Source organism: Notolepis coatsorum (genome assembly GCF_963971535.1).
Source record: "Notolepis coatsorum genome assembly, chromosome: 6".
Lineage (NCBI taxonomy): Eukaryota > Metazoa > Chordata > Actinopteri > Aulopiformes > Paralepididae > Notolepis > Notolepis coatsorum.
The window spans coordinates 189,791,037-189,797,036 of NC_140170.1; the positions used below are offsets into that span (position 1 = coordinate 189,791,037).

The 6,000-nt window shown below is 40.6% G+C and overlaps 1 protein-coding gene across 1 annotated transcript in view; it reads right to left on the minus strand.

The window, feature by feature from the left end:
• The window catches only part of pparg (peroxisome proliferator-activated receptor gamma), a gene marked incomplete at its 5' end in the record, with an annotated part of 161,948 nt that overhangs the window by 17,375 nt on the left and 138,573 nt on the right, over positions 1-6,000 (minus strand). The gene's annotated exons all lie outside the window — the stretch shown is intronic.

The window sequence follows — 6,000 nt, forward strand, 5'->3', positions numbered from 1 at the left end:
AAGTGTGTAAAACTGCCAGTTTTTTATTATCGAAATATTGGAAATGGAGATAACATACTCTTTATTTTGACATCGGATGACGACGACATGACAGGAGTTGAACAGCGTGGGAAAAAATTGTGTAAACTGGCGCGAGACATGTAGGAAATTGGTCCGCGGACCAATATCTTGAACACACCTTAATTTGCACATACACTATACGCAAGACACTTTCTGCAAATAACTGACTATTTAATTTTTAATCTTACTACTACTACTTATGGCTACCATTATTGTATTCATTGATGTGTCTTAATTGTGCTGTTGAGTCTGAGCTCAAACACAAACACGTCATCACCTGCAAAGCCCCTGTATTGTTGTGTATTTGACAAATAAAGAACTTGAACTTGAGTTTTAAATTGTATTTGCTGTATTTGGGGGCTATGTTTTGTATTATTTATATTGGTAATGTTTTAATAAACACTGGAATATGTATTTATATTTATTCTGTATTTATATGTACTTTATGTATTTATATGATACTATAGCTATATCTACATATCCCTTACCTATACTCTTACTAGTTACGCTGCTGGCCATTAATAAGTATTAATATTACAAATCTGTACATACACAAGTCATAAATTATGTGCTTGTTGGCAGTCGTCCGGTAATCCAGAGGTTCCCGGTTCGATTCCCACTCCTCCCGGGCAGCGTGTCGAAGTGTCCTTGAGCGAGACACTTAACCCCTTAACTGCTCCCGATGTGCAGGTTGGCACCTCGCACGGTCGCCTCTGCCGTCGGTGTGTGAACGTGTGAGTGAATGGGTCAAATGTGAGGAACAAATTGTAAAGTGATTTTGGATAAAAAGCTGTTATATAAATGCAGCCATTTACCATTTGACCCATTTTGTTTCCATTTGGATCACTGAGTGGGCCTTTAACTGGTGATAAAATCCCTTGCCGCAGCTCGTCTCTTCTTGCAGCGTGCTGCTGGGAAACCTCCTGTAACATGAAACTCTTCGCTAACGACCAAAACATGTGCTCCGAACCAGTCGCTCCACTTTCATTGTCACCGCAGAAAGACAAAGCGTCTCCTGAAGCCACTCCTCCACACAGCGCTGGTGTGTTCAAGCTCAGTGTTGAACGTGCAGCGGTGGAGGAAGTACAAGAGTAGAAACACCCAGATAAATGTGTACTCTGGTAAAAGTCCTCCATTCAAAGTAAAAAGTAAAAGTAGAATTTATAAAAAAATATATATATTTGCAATTGAATGTACTTAAGTATCTAAAGTAAAAGTATGCATTCTACATGACGTTTGTGTATTCCAGTGTTTGGGGGCGTTCAAGCCTCCATCCAGTGACGGCAAAAGGTTGTGTTACGTAAAGTTGTATGTGGTCCAGTTATAGGTTATGTTAAAGTGGTATGTGGTCCAGTTATGCTGCTCTGATTAAAGGTTGTGTTAAAGTGGTATGTGGTCCAGTTATGCTGCTCTGATTAAAGGTTATGTTAAAGTGGTATGTGGTCCAGTTATGCTGCTCTGATTAAAGGTGATGTTAAAGTGGCATGTGGTCCAGTTATGCTGCTCTGATTAAAGGTGATGTTAAAGTGGTATGTGGTCCAGTTATGCTGCTCTGATTAAAGGTGATGTTAAAGTGGTATGTGGTCCAGTTATGCTGCTCTGATTAAAGGTGATGTTAAAGTGGTATGTGGTCCAGTTATGCTGCTCTGATTAAAGGTTATGTTAAAGTGGTATGTGGTCCAGTTATGCTGCTCTGATTAAAGGTGATGTTAAAGTGGTATGTGGTCCAGTTATGCTGCTCTGATTAAAGGTGATGTTAAAGTGGTATGTGGTCCAGTTATGCTGCTCTGATTAAAGGTGATGTTAAAGTGGTATGTGGTCCAGTTATGCTGCTCTGATTAAAGGTGATGTTAAAGTGGTATGTGGTCCAGTTATGCTGCTCTGATCATGTCCTCTTGGAGTTGACAGGCTTCAGATTTGAAAGTACATAATCTTCATAATTATATTTTTGCCATGTTTTCTTTCTTCAAAGTAACTAGTAACTGATGGGTTCAGATAAATGTAGTGGAATAAAAAGTACAACATTTCCCTTTAAATGTAGCGGAGTAAAAGTATAAAGTTCCCTAACATTTAAATACTCACATAAAGTATAAGTAGCTTGAAATTGTACTTAAGTACAGTGCTTGAGTAAAAATACTTTCCACCACTGTGAAGGTGTCTCTGTGTGTCTGGTGGGTCCCAGCAGGGCCGGCCCTATGTCCCAGAGTAACCTAAATAAAATGTTGCCCGAGGCCCCGCCTGAGGTCCTGAAAGTCTTATTACTGATCTACTGTCTAATATATTGCAACACTAACCCATCCATCTACACTCATTGCACACACACACACACACACACACACACACACACACACACACACACACACACACACACACACACACACACACACACACACACACACACAGACACACGCGCACACACACACACACACACACACACAACACACACACACACACACACACACACACACACACACACACACACACACATTCACTTTAAACACTCACTTTAGACACTTCCAACCCTTTCACTGCCACACTACCAAATGGTTAACCCTTTCACTGTGACAATACAGAGGGTTAACCCTTTCACTACCACGCTACAGAAGGTTAAGTGTGGTAGTGACAGGATTAACCTTCTGTAGTGTGGTAGTGAAAGGGTTAAACACTTTTAACACTACACCATATTTGATCTATTTATTACAAAAAGAGTTGCACTACAACCTCATCTTTGCATTTAGCATTTCTTTTTTCAAACGTTTTTTTTGTACTTCATTCTGTAATTTAGTTTGTATATTGTATATTTTGTATAGTGTTTGTACTTTATTCTTTTGACTTTTTTTTACTGTATGAAGCACATTCTCAGGGGGCTCATACAGAACCAAGCATTTCACTGTAACGTACATTACATGTGACAAATAAAACAAAACTTGAAACTTGAACTTGAACTTATAGTCAGTTGTTTAAAAACAAAACAGTCCCTGTCAGACGGACACATGGCCAGGACTGTTTGTACTCTTTAAGGAGGAGCTCACAGGCACCCAGAGGTCTGATACGGCTGATATGAATTCATTCAATCTTTATTTTGACTCGAAGAATTACGCCAAGGGGCACCATTCAGAGGGTCAAAGTGGATACTACACAGAAAGAAAGACTGTCAGGTTTTAAACTGTGTGGGTATCAAACAGGAAGAAAGACTGTCAGGTTTTAAACTGTGTGGGTATCAAACAGGAAGAAAGACTGTCGGGTTTTAAACTGTGTGAGTATCATAGAGGAAGAAAGACTGTCAGGTTTTAAACTGTGTGGGTATCAAACAGGAAGAAAGACTGTCAGGTTTTAAACTGTGTGGATATCAAACAGGAAGAAAGACTGTCAGGTTTTAAACTGTGTGGATATCAAACAGGAAGAAATACTGGCAGGTTTTAAACTGTGTGGATATCAAACAGGAAGAAAGACTGTCAGGTTTTAAACTGTGTGGATATCACACAGGAAGAAAGACTGTCAGGTTTTAAACTGTGTGGATATCAAACAGGAAGACAGACTGTCAGGTTTTAAACTGTGTGGATATCAAACAGGAAGACAGACTGTCAGGTTTTAAACTGTGTGGATATCAAACAGGAAGACAGACTGTCAGGTTTTAAACTGTGTGGATATCAAACAGGAAGAAATACTGGCAGGTTTTAAACTGTGTGGATATCAAACAGGAAGAAAGACTGTCAGGTTTTAAACTGTGTGGATATCACACAGGAAGAAAGACTGTCAGGTTTTAAACTGTGTGAGTATCATAGAGGAAGAAAGACTGTCAGGTTTTAAACTGTGTGGATATCAAACAGGAAGAAAGACTGTCAGGTTTTAAACTGTGTGGATATCAAACAGGAAGAAAGACTGTCAGGTTTTAAACTGTGTGGGTATCAAACAGGAAGACAGACTGTCAGGTTTTAAACTGTGTGGATATCAAACAGGAAGACAGACTGTCGGGTTTTAAACTGTGTGGATATCAAACAGGAAGACAGACTGTCAGGTTTTAAACTGTGTGGGTATCAAACAGGAAGAAAGACTGTCAGGTTTTAAACTGTGTGGATATCAAACAGGAAGAAAGACTGTCAGGTTTTAAACTGTGTGGGTATCAAACAGGAAGACAGACTGTCAGGTTTTAAACTGTGTGGGTATCAAACAGGAAGACAGACTGTCGGGTTTTAAACTGTGTGGGTATCAAACAGGAAGACAGACTGTCAGGTTTTAAACTGTGTGGATATCAAACAGGAAGAAAGACTGTTGGGGTCCAAAATATGATACTGTTAGAGAAACCCCTGGTCACCCTACCTCATCGCTCCCCCGCGCCCTCCCTTTGAGTATACCTGGTCACCTTTCCCTACCGCGTGTAGTCTTTTACCAACGCACTTGCAGTTCCGCGTTCGGGTTCCGCGATCTGATTGGTCACTGACGTTTCTCTCAGCACTAATCGTGTTACGCCTATTTCTGCCTCTAACAGCCTGCTAGCTACAGTAGCTAACGCCTAGTTCATCAGGGCTGGTGGTCTATCGCCCTGCTCTAAGACAAACTCTAACCTTAACCAGCTTCGAAAGAGTCGCCAAGCTTAACCAGTGATAGAACTAGGCGTTACGCGATTGGCGCTGAGAGAAACGTCAGTGGCCAATCAGATTGCGGAAAACTGCAAGTGCGTTGGTAAAAGACTACACGCATCCCTAGTGCACTGCAACCTTGCCCAGGCCCGACGGGGCCCGGCCCGGCCCGGCGGGTTCGGGCTGGGTAGGGCTTTTTTTTTAATAAATAATTCGGGCTCGGCCGGGCCTGGGCACCGCCCTTTTTTTTTTTTTTTTTTTTTTTAGTTTTTTTTTAGTTTTAGTTTTTGTTTTCATATAACTAGGGTTATAGGATAACCTTCGTTTTAAGATTCGCTTTCTCTTTTGCGCCAGAGAAACACTTGGATGTAATTACTGCAGCGCGCAGGGAGAACTCAGCTAGGGGACAAGTTCAACTCGATTGGTTGTGTTGGAATATAGCCAGTTGGCGAACGTTTTAATTTGTTCTTGGGATGTATGTAGCCGGTTTTGTTAACGGTGTTCAACGCGTTGCTGACGTCTGGTGAGTGATGTTATTATTTGCTGGGTCTCGACTCGCTACCTGTTTTGTTGTGATTTTCATTACGTTGCTCTGCTCGAAATCTGATTTCTGTTTTCTGTTTGTTTGTTTGACTGAGTAGGCTATTGTGTGTTGTGTGTGTGTGTGTGTGTGTGTGTCAACGGAGATTCTATAGCCTTCAATAAGTTTTACGAGGCTGATGTGTGAGTCAGAGATATAAGCGAGCACTGGGAGAGACGGCATTGCGAAACAGGCTATGTAAATGCTTCTTAGTTTTGTTTATTTATTACGTTCATATAAAACCGTGTTTCGAATATTTAAAACAAATACAAAAAAAATTATATTTTAATAATAATAATAATAATTATTTTTTTCGGGTTTTCAGCGGGCTAGGGCTTAAAATATTATTTACAGTCGGGCTTATTTTCGGGCAGGGCCTGAAGTTCAAGGGCTCGGGCAGGGCTCGGGCTTTATTTCAAGGCCCTTGCAGACCACTAATCCCTACCCCCTCCCAACGTGTATAAAAGTCCACTCACAAGACCTCTTGGGGAGCTCAATCTGGGTGTCCTGGCCTCTCAGGGAGCTCAATCTGGGTGTCACTGTTTTTAACTGCTGTCTGTTATTGTTGTCATTTATTTCAGATCTTTTTTATATGTTATGCTGTAGTGTAAAGCACCCTGTGCTGTGAAGGGTGCTATATAAATAAAGGTCATTGATTGATTGATTGATTGATTCATTCATTCATCGATTCATTCATTCATTCATTCATTCATTCATTCATTCATCCATTCATTCATTCATTCATCCATTCATTCATTCATCCATTCATCCATTCATTAA